A 14,407-nucleotide genomic window follows, 5' to 3' on the forward strand; every position below is an offset into this window, starting at 1 on the left:
GCGCTCCCCCTACATGACCCTAAGAAAAGCGGACCCCCCAGGACCCAAGAGAGTAGAAAAAGTGACATAAGCTGTTAAAAATCAACATAGATTTGAACTGTTTCACTGATAAAACCCAGTTAACCTAATGAGCATGTTTTTGGTGGTGGGAGGAAGCCGGAGTACCCGGAGAGAACCCACGCGTGCACAGGGAGAACATGCAGACTCCGCACAGAAAGGCCCTGTTCAGGAAGCGAACCAGCAACCTTCTTGCTGTGTGGCAACAGTGCTAACCACTGCGCCGCCATACCGCCCTACTTTGCATATTTGTCACACTTAAATGTTTCAGATGAAACAAATTTTGAATATTAGAAAAAGATAATAAAAATCCAAAATGCAGTTTTTTAAAAAGGTTTATTTTGGGCATTTTTGTGCCTTTATTTGATAGAGGAGGATAGTGGATAGAGTCGGAGACAAGGATGAGAGCGGGGAAGAGACATGCGGTAAAGGGCCCCAGGATTCAAACCCTGGCCGTCCGTGTGCATGGGGAGGCGCCTTAACCACTTGACCACTTGCGCCCCCCAAAATGCAATTTTTAAATGATGAATTTATTTTTTAAGGGAAAAAATAGTACTGCCAAAAAATGTAATCTTTTAACCTTGACGACTCTAATTGTCTCTATGACTTCTGCATAGAGAAACACTACCAAAAAGGCCTTATTTTGAGCTGGTGACAACTATGCCGAGCGTTCAAAGTGCAAAAATGTAACATTCTTCACTCTTACGCTACTTCTAAAGCAGCACTACTCAACCCTGCAAAGAGCCAAGTTGTTGAAAACTACATTTGCAAGAGCCACAATCTAAGTGGTGAAAAGCCACAATTAAAATAACTTAAAGGTGGCAGAAGTGGTCAAAAAGCAGGAAACATTGGGAGAAAAGTGACAAAAATGGGTGGGAAGTGACCAATAATGAATTAAAAGTGGCAAAAAATGGGCAAAAATCAGAAAGGTGGGGAAAATGGGCAAAAGCAGCAAACACTGGGAGAAAAGTGGATAAAGTGGGTGGGCAGTGACCAAATAATGAGTTGAAAGTGGCAAAACGTTGAAAAAATGAGTGAAAAGTGACTTAAATAGGAAAAAGTGGCATTTAATTGCAAAAGGCAGCTTAAATGGGTGAGAAGAGGCAAAAAGGGGCAAAAAATTGTAATACTCAGGGTAAAAGTGTCAAAAAAGGGAGAAAAGTGACAAAGAGAAGTGGCAAAAATGGGCTTAAAGTGGCAAACACTGGGAAAAATGTGGCAAAAAGTGCAGAAAGTGACAAAAATGGGTGAAAAGTGGCAACAAATGAGTTACAGGTGGCAAAAAGTGCAGAAAGTGGCAAGAATGTGGAATATGGGCAAAAAGCATGAAAGAGTGGCAAAATGGGAAATTAATGGCATTTAATTGCCAAAGGCAGCTAAAATGGGCAAAAAGTGGCCCAGAAAAAGCAAAAAGAAAGGAGCAAAAAGTTGCAAAAAGCAGGAAAAAAGTGTCAAAATGGGCTAAAAGCAGTAAAAATGGAATCAAAGTAGCAACAAATTGCAAGTAAGGGCAATGGAAATATGCAGAAAAAAACAGAGGCTGACAATTACGTTTGACTGTTAAAGCCTACTGTGTAAGTGTGGGACACAAACTGATTAATGTGAACTACAATGGATCATTTCTGAGGTAAAATTTTCCTTTTTAAGGTTTTCTGGAGGAAGTGAAATATTCAGGCAAAAAGAGTTTCAAAAACAAACATGTAAATGGCAGCAGGCAGGAATGTAGAAATCCTCCTTCTAAAATCTGGATGTAGGTGATGCACCCTGCTCGAGTATGGTATGACACTCTATGGCTGGCCTAGTTTAAACTCCCATTTGAGGAACAGCAGCCAAAGAGCCCATCAAACATGTTTAGCAAACATACATACCCCCCCAGTATGGGAACTAGTGCAGTAGGACTTATTAAAAAGTACAAATTTAGGCTTTAATCTTTGAAACTTATCAGTGATTCATGCAGGAGCTGACTCTGATGAATGAGATTGGATTTCCTCCATAAAAACACCTCAAAGTCTGCAGGCTTATCTTTGAAAAACCAACAATGGTGCTTTGTTCTGCTGCAGCCTGCCTGAGTTAACACCAGGACAGAAAGACGCAGCCTGCAGCTCAAACCTCTCCCCCCAAACGTTGTAGTTTACATCAGTGTAAATAGTGAATGAGCTCTGGTGTACAGCCTGTAGATAATCTGTAGGTAGCCACTGGTGATTTCAGACAAAGGCCAGAACACTGGGATCTGTCAGCACGCTTATTGTTCTGAGGCGAGGCCTTCCTCAGATGACGGATGCATCTTTTCTAGTCATTAACCTCCTAAGACCCTGCGTCCACGTATGAGGACATTACATTTTGGCTTTCCTACATTATAGCAATCATTTTTGGTATTAGAATTGATATAATAATCATCAAAAATGTCTGTTCAAGTTGAAGGTATTTGCTTAAATTTTCTGGGATAATTTGGATATTTTAGAGAATTTGCTTGGAAGTTATCAAAGAATTTTTATGGAAATTAAGAGGACATGTTTGTATATTTTGAAGGGTTTGAATTTATTTTAAAAAAAAGTGAATTTTCATGTGAATATGGAGAAATTATTACCAAATTTTGGGGGTATTGGATTTGGAATTTGGGGTTCACGATTGTCCTGAAATTTTCAGCATTTTTCTTAGAAACTTTGGGGGTTTGGGTTGTTTGCATCATTTTCATGGCATTTTGGAGAATGTTTTTGAAAATTTCTAGAACTTAACAAGAAATGTAACCCCTTAAAACACTGATCATCAAGTGGTGGCACAGGGGCCAGATCAGGCCCCCCAAAGCTTCCTGTCAGGCCCCCGAAAGATCATTAAATTCAGAAAAGGAGGAAAAAAGATTTTAAGAGTATCCTTTTGCTTTTAATGTCTGCTGCTGTTAAATCCATCCCACAAACAATCAACATTGAAATACTTTTGGAATGTCTAACCATCTGATCTGTTTTTACAGAAATTTACTGTCAAAATAAGTCGATATTTAAAAAATGGTAAAGGTTTGCAGAAGTGATGCAAAAATTGGCAGAAAAAAAGTTGTGAAAAAAGGTTAAAAAAATGGTAAAGGAGGAAAAAGGGGTAAAAGGTATCAAAAATTGGTTACAAATGACAAAAAATAGTGCAAGAAAGTAAAGAAAAGGAGTTAAAAAGTGGCAAAAATTGAAGAAAAGTGACAAGAATTGATTAAAAAAAGTGGCAGAAAGGGCATAAAACATGCAGGAAATGTGGTTTAAAAGAGGTTAAAATCGTGCAAAAATTGGGTTAAAGAGGCAAAACGTATCAAAAATTGGTTAAAAGTGGGAAAAATGTTTTTAAAGTTGCAAAAATTGTTGTAAAAAAGTATCAAAAGGGGTTCAGAAGTGGCAAAAATAGGAGAAAAAGGGCAAAAATTGATAAAAGAGTGACACAAAGGGGATAAAACATACAGCAAAGATGGTTTAAAAGGGGTTAAAATCATGCAGAAATTGGGTTAAAAAAGGGGTTAAAAGTGTCAAAATGAGTTAATATTGGTGCTAAATGACAGTTAGGGAGGGCCCATTCCCTGTGATTTTTAGGGGTCGGGCCAATCCTGTTGCCAGGCCTGTCTCCTGCTGCGTTACAGATAACAGGGATAGATCTCACTGGTAAAGACTAAAAATGTCCTGTAGTTTCAAGGAAAATACAAATACTACTGCAATAATATTTCAATCTGACCAAAATGTTTATTTGATTTTTGTGTATTTGAAAGTCCGGCCCCCAGAGTTTCTGTTGAGACTAAATCTGGCCCTTGTGCAGATGTACTTGATGACCCCTGCCTTAAAGCCTGTTGTATCATATTTAATACATACTTTTATGATACCTCTATCAGATAAATGATAAAAATGCCCTCAAGTGAATTATCAGTTTCCAAAAACACCTAATGAGTTAAATGAGAAACAAAAACAAAAAAACAAAAAAACAAAAAAACAAAAAAAAAAAAGGATTTCAGTTGAAAGTGAAAAAAAACATTTCATCTCTAAAAATTGAGAATGGCTATAATTTATGTTTTCAGGCTTTAATGTGTGAAGTGCTTGCAATTTTTAGGAATTTGCATGGATTTTTTGGGAAATTTTTATTGGAATTTTCAGTCTGAGGATCTTCCTGTCAAGGGATCACACTTCTCAGCCTCCCCAGCAAGGTTTACTTGGGGGTCCTGGAGAGGAGGGTCTGTCAGATAGTCAATCCTCAGTTCCAGGAGGAGCAACGTGGTTTTCATCCAGGTTGTGGAACAGTGGACCAGCTCTACACTCTTGGTAGGGTCCTGGAGGGTGCATGGGAGTTTCCTCAACCAGTCTACATGTGTTTTGTAGATCTGGAGAAGGCATTCGACTGTGTCCTGCAAGAAATCCTGCAGATGGTGCTCTGGGAGTATGGGGTACTAGACCCTCTGATAAGGGCTGTTCGGTCCCTGTACCACCGGTGCAAGAGCTTGGTCCGCATTGCCGGAAGAAAGTCAGACTCGTTTTGGGTGCGGGTTGGACTCCGTCAGAGCTGCCCTTTATCACCGGTTCTGTTCATAACTTTCATGGACAGAATTTCTAGGTGCAGCCAGGGTGTTGAGAGGGTCCGGTTTGGTGGCCTCAGGATCAGGTCTCTGCTTTTTGTGGATGATGTGGTTCTGTTGGCTTCATCAGGCTGCGACCTGCAGCTCTCACCCGTTCACAACCGAGTGTGAAGCGACTGGGATGAGAATCAGCACCTCCAAATCTGAGGCCACGGTCCTCAGTTGGAAAAGGGTGGAATGCCCTCTCCAGGTTGGGAATGAGATCCTGCTCCAAATGCAAAGCAGTGATGTGGTCCCTGCATCAGTCTGTCATGAAGAAAGAACTGAGTCAAAAGGTGAAACTCTGGATTTACCGGTCGATCTACGTTCCCACCCTCACCTATGGTCATGAGCTGTGGGTAGTGACCGAAAGAACGAAATCACGGATACAGGCAGCTGAAATGAGTTTCCTCCGCAGGGTGTCTGGGCTCTCCCTTAGAGATAAGGTGAGAAGCTCGGCCATCCGGGAGAGACTCAGAGTAGAGCCGCTGCTCCTCGGCATTGAGAGGAGCCAGATGAGGTGGCTCGGGCATCTGGTCCGGACGCCTCCCTGGTGAGGTGTTCCGGGCAGGTCCCACCGGGAAGAGACCCCGGGAAAGACCCAGGACACGCTGAAGAGACTATGTCACTCGGCTGGCCTGGGAACGCCTTGGAATCACCCGGGAAGAGCTGGACGAAGTGGCCGGGAGAGGGAAGTCTGGGCTTCCCTGCTTAGGCTGCTGCCCCCGCGACCCGACCTCGAATAAGAAGATGAAGATGATGGATGGATGGAAGGATAGACAGATGGATGGATGGATGAATGGATGGATGGAAGGATGGAAGAATAGATGGATGGACGGTCAGATAGATGGATGGAAGGATGGAAAGATGGATTTTCAAAGACTTTTTTTAAATTTTGGGGGGTTTTGGAAAAGAAAATTTCCAATAAATTCCTCTTCAACAACAAGACTGATATTTTAACTTATCAGACTGTTTTTATCCCAGATAGGTGGGAGAAAATAAAAATGATCTCCAAAGGCTCGGATCTGAGGAGGTTAATCAAAGAACTCTGCAGCTGGATGCATTTACAGACTTCTTAAAACCTTCCTTTGTGTTTTTAAGGTCATAGGAGGTTTTCCATGTCCACCCTCTTCTTCTCCTGCAGTAATGGTTGAAATTCTTGCTGCTTTTTAGAAACACTGAAAAGACAGAAGAAACGCAGAGCTGTTTGTAATCTTTGTCTTTCTCAACAATCGTTTCAATGCCACCTTTTCTGATAAAGCCTGACAGCTATAGGAAGGTTAGGGTTTTTGTAAACTACAGAGTTTCTGATCGAGTTTGCTTCATCTGAGTGCATGCTGAGAGGTGATAAGAAAGAAGGAAAAACCTGATTAAATGGGCCCAGGGTTCAGTGTGAGGGTGCAGCGCTGCTCATTGGTCACTGTCATCTACTAAGACTTCTTTTTCCTGGCCGTGTTTAGAGCGCTTGGCCGCTGTGGTTTCTCCAGCATGGAAAATAATGCTGAAACAGGGTGATGAATGTGATGCTGCAAGATCGTCTCGATGTTTTCCTCAGATTATTGTTTATTGTCCAGGATTAGAAGACGTTTGGTTTAAAAACGCAAATAAAAAAATGCAACTTTTTCACACAAACAAGAAGAATCCTTGCAAACATTTACAGTGCATGTTAATCATCTCATAAACCCATCCTGTATTTGCGTTACAACATTATTAAACTGAGACATTTCATCATGTCATAAGAAGTATTAGCTCACTCTGAGTTTGATGGCTGCAGCACATCTCAAAAAAGTATGGACAGGGACATGTTTACCAGTGTATAGCATGCCCTCTTCTTCCAACAACAGTCTGTAAACGTCTGGAAAGTGAGACCAGCTACCAGCTTGAAAACAGGGAGTCTCAGTCCGCGCCCACACCATCCTGGAGCAGATTTTACTGCCTCATTTTTCATGATTTTGAAGCTGCATTTCATAAACTCAGAGATGTTTTATTTGACTGAAATTTGATTTAGGGGTTCATAACACATTGGCCTATCATACACAGATTTATTTTCACTTTACAGGGTCTTTAATTTCAAGGCCGATAGCATCTCCTTTCTGACACATGACAGGAGACATGACATTAAAAAGGCCACCTTCTCTACAAAGAATACAAAATCCTTAAATGGCTTTAATACATCCATTCAAAGGCTGAAGTCACTTTTAATTAAATGTGGAAATCATGAGGTCTGAGGAGGAAGAATCTTTTTATGAAACCAAACATCTACTTGGGATAGTGGAAAGACCTTGAGTATCTGAATAAATATACACACAACACTAACGTATGCACCCGCTTATGCAAGTACATATTTGCATAAACACACGAGTGTGTAAACAGGCACGCTAGAAAAGAAAAGAAGAAACAGGCTGGCTTATGTAAATGTACATAAGACATGGCTCACTCGATCACAAAAGCACAAACGTGCTCAAAACAATTAGCATGCAGGAGCTTCCACAAGCTCCATGGGGAGTGTATCTAAAAAATGAATGTACTATGGCATTACAGTAGGTTAAGAGGATATAACTCGAGCCGGTTTTCCTTATTGAGTAATCTTTGGTGAAATGGTTTTGTAATTGGTTTACAATTGGAATGCAAAACTGCAAGCCTATTTCCTATTTTGTCACTCTTTGATACGTTTTGCCCATTTTCCCTCCTCTTTGTTAGTTTTTTCCAATTTTAGTCACTTCTCACTAATTTCTTGCCACAGTTTTGCCACTTTTGGACCATTTTTGCCACCTGTAACTCATTTTTTTTTTTTTTACCACTTTCTGCCCTTTTTACCACTTTTTCTCCCCTTCTTTGCCAGTTTTCTCCCAGTCTTTGCCAATTTTAACCCATTTTTGGCACTTCTTTTTGTCACTTTTCACCCATTTTTGACACTTTTGTCCTGCTTTTAGCATTTTTTTGCCCCCTTTTGCCTGTTTTTTTTGCCACTTCTCACCCATTTAAGCTGCCTTTTGCAGTAAAATTCCACTTAATTCCCCATTTTTCCACCTTTATGCTGACTTTTACCCATTTTAGTCACTTTTCACAATTCTTTTGCAACGTTATTTTTTTTGCCACCTGTAACTCATTTTGTGCCACTTCTCACCCTTTTTTTGCCACTTTTCGCTTCATGTTTACCCCTTTTTGCCTATTTTTGCCAATTCTCACCCATTTAAGCTGCCCTTTGCAATTAAATGCCACCTATTTCCCATTTTGCCAGTCTTTCATGCGTTTTGCTTGCTTGTATCTTGTTTGTATCTTTCTTTGTATTTGTTTGTATCTTGTTTGTATCTTTTTTGTATCTTGCTTGTATCTTGTTTGTATCTTGTTTGTATCTTGCTTGTATTTTGCTTGTATCTTGTTTGTATCTTGCTTGTATCTTGCTTGTATCTTGTTTGTATCTTGCTTGTATCTCATTTGTATCTTGTTTCTATCTTGTTTGTATCTTGTTTTTATCTTGCTTGTATCTTGTTTGTATCTTGTTTTTATCTTGGTTGTATCTCGCTTGTATCTTGCTTGTATCTTGTTCGAATCTTGTTTATATCTTGTTTTTATCTTGCTTGTATCTTGTTTGTATCTTGTTTGTATCATGTTTGTATATTGTTTGTATCTTGTTTGTATTTTGTTTGTATATTGTTTGTATCTTGTTTGTAGTTTGCTTGTATATTGTTTGTATCTTGTTTGTATCTTGTTTGTATCTTGCTTGTATCTTGTTTGTATATTGTTTGTATCTTGTTTGTAGCTTGTTTGTATCTTGTTTTTATCTTGCTTGTATCTTGTTTGTATCTTGTTTGTATCATGTTTGTATATTGTTTGTATCTTGTTTGTATTTTGTTTGTATATTGTTTGTATCTTGTTTGTAGTTTGCTTGTATATTGTTTGTATCTTGTTTGTATCTTGCTTGTATCTTGTTTGTATCTTGTTTGTATCTTGCTTGTATCTTGGTTGTATCTTGGTTGTATCTTGCTTGTTTCTTTTTTGCATCTTGCTTGTATATTGTTTGTATCTTGTTTGTATCTTGCTTGTATCTTGTTTGTATCTTGCTTGTATATTGTTTGTATCTTGTTTGTATCTTGCTTGTATATTGTTTGTATCTTGTTTGTATCTTGTTTGTATCTTGCTTGTATATTGTTTGTATCTTGTTTGTATCTTGCTTGTATCTTGTTTGTATCTTGTTTGTATCTTGCTTGTATATTGTTTGTATCTTGTTTGTATCTTGCTTGTATCTTGTTTGTATCTTGCTTGTATATTTTTTGTATCTTGTTTGTATCTTGATTGTATATTGTTTGTATCTTGTTTGTATCTTGCTTGTATCTTGCTTGTATCTTGTTTGTATATTGTTTGTAGCTTGTTTGTATCTTGTTTTTATCTTGTTTGTATCTTGTTTGTATATTGTTTGTATCTTGTTTGTATTTTGTTTGTATCTTGTTTGTATCTTGTTTGTATCTTGCTTGTTTCTTTTTTGCATCTTGCTTGTATATTGTTTGTATCTTGTTTGTATCTTGCTTGTATCTTGTTTGTATCTTGCTTGTATATTGTTTGTATCTTGTTTGTATCTTGCTTGTATATTGTTTGTATCTTGTTTGTATCTTGTTTGTATCTTGCTTGTATATTGTTTGTATCTTCTTTGTATCTTGTTTGTATCTTGCTTGTATCTTGTTTGTATCTTGTTTGTATCTTGTTTGTATCTTGTTTGTATCTTGCTTGTATATTTTTTGTATCTTGTTTGTATCTTGATTGTATATTTTTTCTATCTTGTTTGTATCTTGTTTTTATCTTGCTTGTATCTTGTTTGTATCTTGCTTGTATATTGTTTGTATCTTGTTTGTATCCTGCTTGTATCTTGTTTGTATCTTGTTTGTATATTTTTTGTATCTTGATTGTATATTGTTTCTATCTTGTTTGTATCTTGTTTTTATCTTGCTTGTATCTTGCTTATATCTTGTTTGTATATTGTTTGTATCTTGCTTGTATCTTGTTTGTATCTTGTTTGTATATTGTTTGTATCTTGTTTGTATCTTGCTTGTATCTTGTTTGTATCTTGCTTGTATATTTTTTGTATCTTGTTTGTATCTTGATTGTATATTTTTTCTATCTTGTTTGTATCTTGTTTTTATCTTGCTTGTATCTTGTTTTTATCTTGCTTGTATATTGTTTGTATTTTGTTTGTATATTGTTTGTATCTTGTTTGTATCTTGTTTGTATATTGTTTCTATCTTGTTTGTATCTTGTTTTTATCTTGCTTGTATCTTGCTTATATCTTGTTTGTATATTGTTTGTATCTTGCTTGTATCTTGTTTGTATCTTGCTTGTGTGTTTGTGTGCATACAGCGTTAGCTTCTGTTGGTCGAACCGTGTTTAAAGTTGATAAGGTTTCGTTAAGGCGGCCATGGCACTCAGGCTAATGTTTGGGAAAGATGATGCTTCCTAGTTAAATTATTAAAAAGGTCGACATTGTTTTTGTTTACTAGTTAAGTATTTATCCAAACTGCGTTCCCCAAACCACCAAAGTGTTTTAGTAGAGTTGAGGTGATGAAAGTTTGTTTCTACAGAACCTTTCATATTTAAGGCGAGTCAAAGTTTACAGAAGTCCTGAGTTTCTTCCATCACGCTCCCCTCTCAGACTTCAACCAATCAAAACCACCAGATACAAACGCTCCTTTTTGCATGTTTGCACATCGTGATAGCCCAGTGGGATCCAGTCATCAGTTCCTTGCTGGATTGTACTCGTGCTTCAATGTGTATGTTTGTGCTCTTACATGTTTTTATGTATTCAGCAGTGTTTCTGATGTGTCTTCTGTGTTTCTTATGCTCCCCATATATGCACAATGAATTGCCCCTCTGGGTACAAGTAAAGTTCTTGAATCTTGAAAAGCATTTCTTAACCCTACAGTTAGCAACAATCCTTATTCTAATGAAGAGAACAAACATAAAAAAGGTGCAAAGTTTGAGAATAATACTAATAATTGTCAAGAACATTTCATCCAGCATATCTGCTGCCACAAGCCTGCTCATCTCCACGGCTGCTGTTGTTGAAAATTGAACTTTGGCCGCTTAGTAGGTGTTAGCGTCATGCAGCTATTTTTAGCTTTACTTGTGCTACAAGGGTCTTTAGCTTCTAGCTTTGAGTTAGCATGCTGCTTCTAGCGTTGTGTTAGCGTGCTGCTTCTAGCTTTGTGTTAGCGTGCTGCTTCTAGCTTTGTGTTAGCGTGCTACTTCTAGCTTTGTGTTAGCATGCTGCTTCTAGCTTTGAGTTAGCGTGCTGCTTCTAGCTTTGTGTTAGCGTGCTGCTTCTAGCTTTGTGTTAGCATGCTGCTTCTAGCTTTGTGTTAGCGTGCTGCTTCTAGCTTTGTGTTAGCATGCTGCTTCTAGCTTTGTGTTAGCGTGCTACTTCTAGCTTTGTGTTAGCGTGCTGCCTCTAGCTTTGTGTTAGCGTGCTGCTTCTAGCTTTATGTTAGCGTGCTGCTTCTAGCTTTGTGTTAGCGTGCTGCTTCTAGCTTTGTGTTAGCGTGCTGCTTCTAGCTTTGTGTTAGCGTGCTGCCTTTGCAGGTGTTTGCAAAGATTTGATGCAGAGTTCACGGCAGTGGAGAGTTATTTCCGACCTGGAGAGTGTTTGCAGTTCACCTATCTCCACACATCTAAAGATGTCTTGATTTAAACTGCTTCGCCATTTCTTCTCCCTCCTCCATGGACTCGAGCTAATGTGCCATTCACCTGATTCAGGGAGCGTTGCGTGAGCATGTTTGCACTGCGTTACAGCCAACACTGGTTACAGGCGCAGTAATATAAAGCAGTTTGATATCTGATTATGAGTACCTCTTAGAAATATTTATGCAGTTGTAGAAAAGTACTGGAGTTAAACGATGAGACTCTATGGGTAAGTGTAGGAATATCAAAAGTCCACTTAGCAATATTAACGCCAGCACAGGTTTAGTGTCCATAATTGCCATGGACAAGGGCGTCAGCAGCATTGTGAGTGTGGGGGGGACATATTTTGGTGGGGGGTCTGGGGGTCCTCCCCCAGAAAATCCTGAAGGAAGTAGATGCAATTTCCCTTCATTCTGGTGCATTTTTATCATGATTCTAGATTGAAAATTATGCCTAGATTATGCTTTAGCAGTAGTTGTTATATATTTGCTGAGGCACTGGGCATTAGACGATTTTGAAAATACTAAACTTCCCAATAAGCCATGTGACATTTTCCTTAACTGCCTGTCACCTTTCAGCACTCACCTCAGCAACAGAGCTGTCTCCACTGCTCCTGCATGCTGCCCCTGCCTCTGACTCACTCTCAATCTCAACCACCTCTATCAGGAGACATGGAGATGCACTGATCATTCTTTCATACTGATAACTGAATAAGCTTCATGTAGATTGTTCATATGAAGGTTTCTGTGATGTAGCTCTGTCGTGTTATCAGCATATCAAATACACAGGTAGTATAGCAGCCTAATAATTATGAGGGTTACATTAGAAATGGGCCACCTCCCTAAAACATGACTGAGCAGTTTGACAGTTCAGAAATTGTCAAATGTGTGTTCAGAGCTGGGGTCTTTTTTTAATGGACGCTGTCAGAGAGAGGAATAACATCATGAGAGAGAAAAAAGTGAGTAAAAAAGACCTTAAATATGTTTAGAACAACAAATAAACCTTCTGTTGTTTCTTGTTTTTATAACGTCACAGTTCCAACCCTCATCCTTTACCTGGGCAAAAATGACTCAAGAGAGATACTCTGGCAGTTACTTCAAATTGTAGTTTTAATTGTTTCCTTCATTCTATTTTTCATAAGTTTAGTTTTCTTAACTTTGGTTTAGTTTTGAAACTTATGGTCCATTTAAGAGCCTGCAACAAATCACAGAGAGACATGAACATTTTGAACCATTTGATTCATAATGTGTTTTTTCTTTCTTTCTTTGGTTCTAAATGAACCAAAAAGAGACAATAGAAAAACTGTCAAAGCACCTTCACAGCGCAGTTACCATGCAGTCTGGACGTGGAGGGTTGAACATCTCCACCTCTGACTGCAGCTGAGACAGACTGCTGTGGAGGACTAGGCTGCCTGTGAGAGCTTTGAGACAGGGAGGGGCCCACGGCAGCTCACTGAGAGGAGCAGCAGCAATACGTGCTTTCACATCAGAGCCTCCTTAAGTCTCCAATAACACCAGAAAAAGTCGCTAGATTTGTCTATTGTCCCTTTTTTAAAAAAGAGTCACGAGAGGGGTCTAAATACTCGCTAAATACAGCAACAAAGTCGCCTGGTTGGCAACCCTGCTCCCACGCAGGGTGCCTGATGAGACCGACGCTCCAGCCTGCTCGGGGTGCTAGCCTGCTAACATTCTTATCAGAAAAGCTGGCTGTGTTTGGCCATGGAAGAACGCCATTTAGCTGTTTGGTCACTCAAAGAAAACTTGGGCAACTCTAACTTACTTTCCTTTTCTTCGAAAACAAACTCCTCATGTCCATCTCTCGTCTGTAGAACAGTCAAAGAAAGTATTTCAGCAAAACCTGGACATTTTGACATTTGCCGTCGCTGTCATTGATCCGACTCTCAGTCTTCAATATGCCTGCGTGATGCAGCTGTGTGTGCCGGAAACCAGGAAAACGTGGAGTGGATTTTTATTGATGTGGAGCAATGGAAAGAACGCAGGAGTAGACCGGTCATGCACTAATACTTCTGATGGCAAATGTTGTGGGGGGTCCAAACGCCTTTTTTTTTTTTTTTTTTTTTTTTTTTTTTCTGAAGTGAGGGGGATGTGACCCCCCGATAATATTGTGACGACGCCCATGGCCACAGAAAAGAAAGTGGTAATCAAACAGGGGAGAAACCAACAAGCCCAAACCTCAGTTTTCCTCTTCTACACATAATCACTCTGAGTAGGGTTTCTAATAATCTCAACCCTGCAAAGAGTTTTAAAACAGGTGCTTTTTCAGGGGCGTAAAGTGCTGTTTGCATGTTTATGGAAGGTCAAAATGCACAGAAAAATTTCCATTTTCAAAAATACCCGCCTACATTTGGACAAGGCCTCAGCCTAAATGGGATCCATTTGAACTTTGTGTGCTTTATTTGCCCAGCATCCACCTCCACCACTTTATTGCACCTTATCAGTTTTAATTGTAAAGGACAGAACCAAGCTACATATTTGGCTGGAAAATAAAACAATAAAGCTTAGGAGACAGGACTGCTGAGGTTACTGTAAAGGTTTTCACCATGGCGGGACTCATGAAGAAGGGCAAAGGATGAGCAGAGCAGAAAGTCTCCACCATAAGAATGTGTCTGTTTATCTCTGCCAGACCTCGTATGAGCTCACAACTCGTCTGGGGTATTTCCCCTGACATCTGCCCAGTGCAGACTGGGAATGAATCCAACCCCAGAGCACCACTGGAAGGATTAGAGGAAATACAGTGCTATTCACCCCGTGAATGTTTTAGCCTTTAATTTATTTCATAAATCAACCATCCTCAATATCATTTGGCTTTTATGACAAAAAAACTTCTTCAATATCAAAATAAAAACAGATTTCTACAAAGTAATGTCAGTTAAATAAAATAAGTAAAGGAAGTTAAATGACAGCAAATATTCCCTCCCTCTAATCAGTATTTAGTAGAGTAACCTTTGGCTGCGCTCACAGCTCTGAGTCTGTGTTTAAGTCAGACTCAAACATCTGGACTCAACTATTTTACTCCTTTCCTCTGTGAAACTGCTCAAGCTCTGCCAGGTTGCACAAGAATCAGGTGTGAACAGCCCTTTTCAAGTCC

The sequence above is a fragment of the Cheilinus undulatus genome, linkage group 19 (assembly GCF_018320785.1).
Source record: "Cheilinus undulatus linkage group 19, ASM1832078v1, whole genome shotgun sequence".
Taxonomy (NCBI): Eukaryota; Metazoa; Chordata; class Actinopteri; order Labriformes; family Labridae; genus Cheilinus; species Cheilinus undulatus.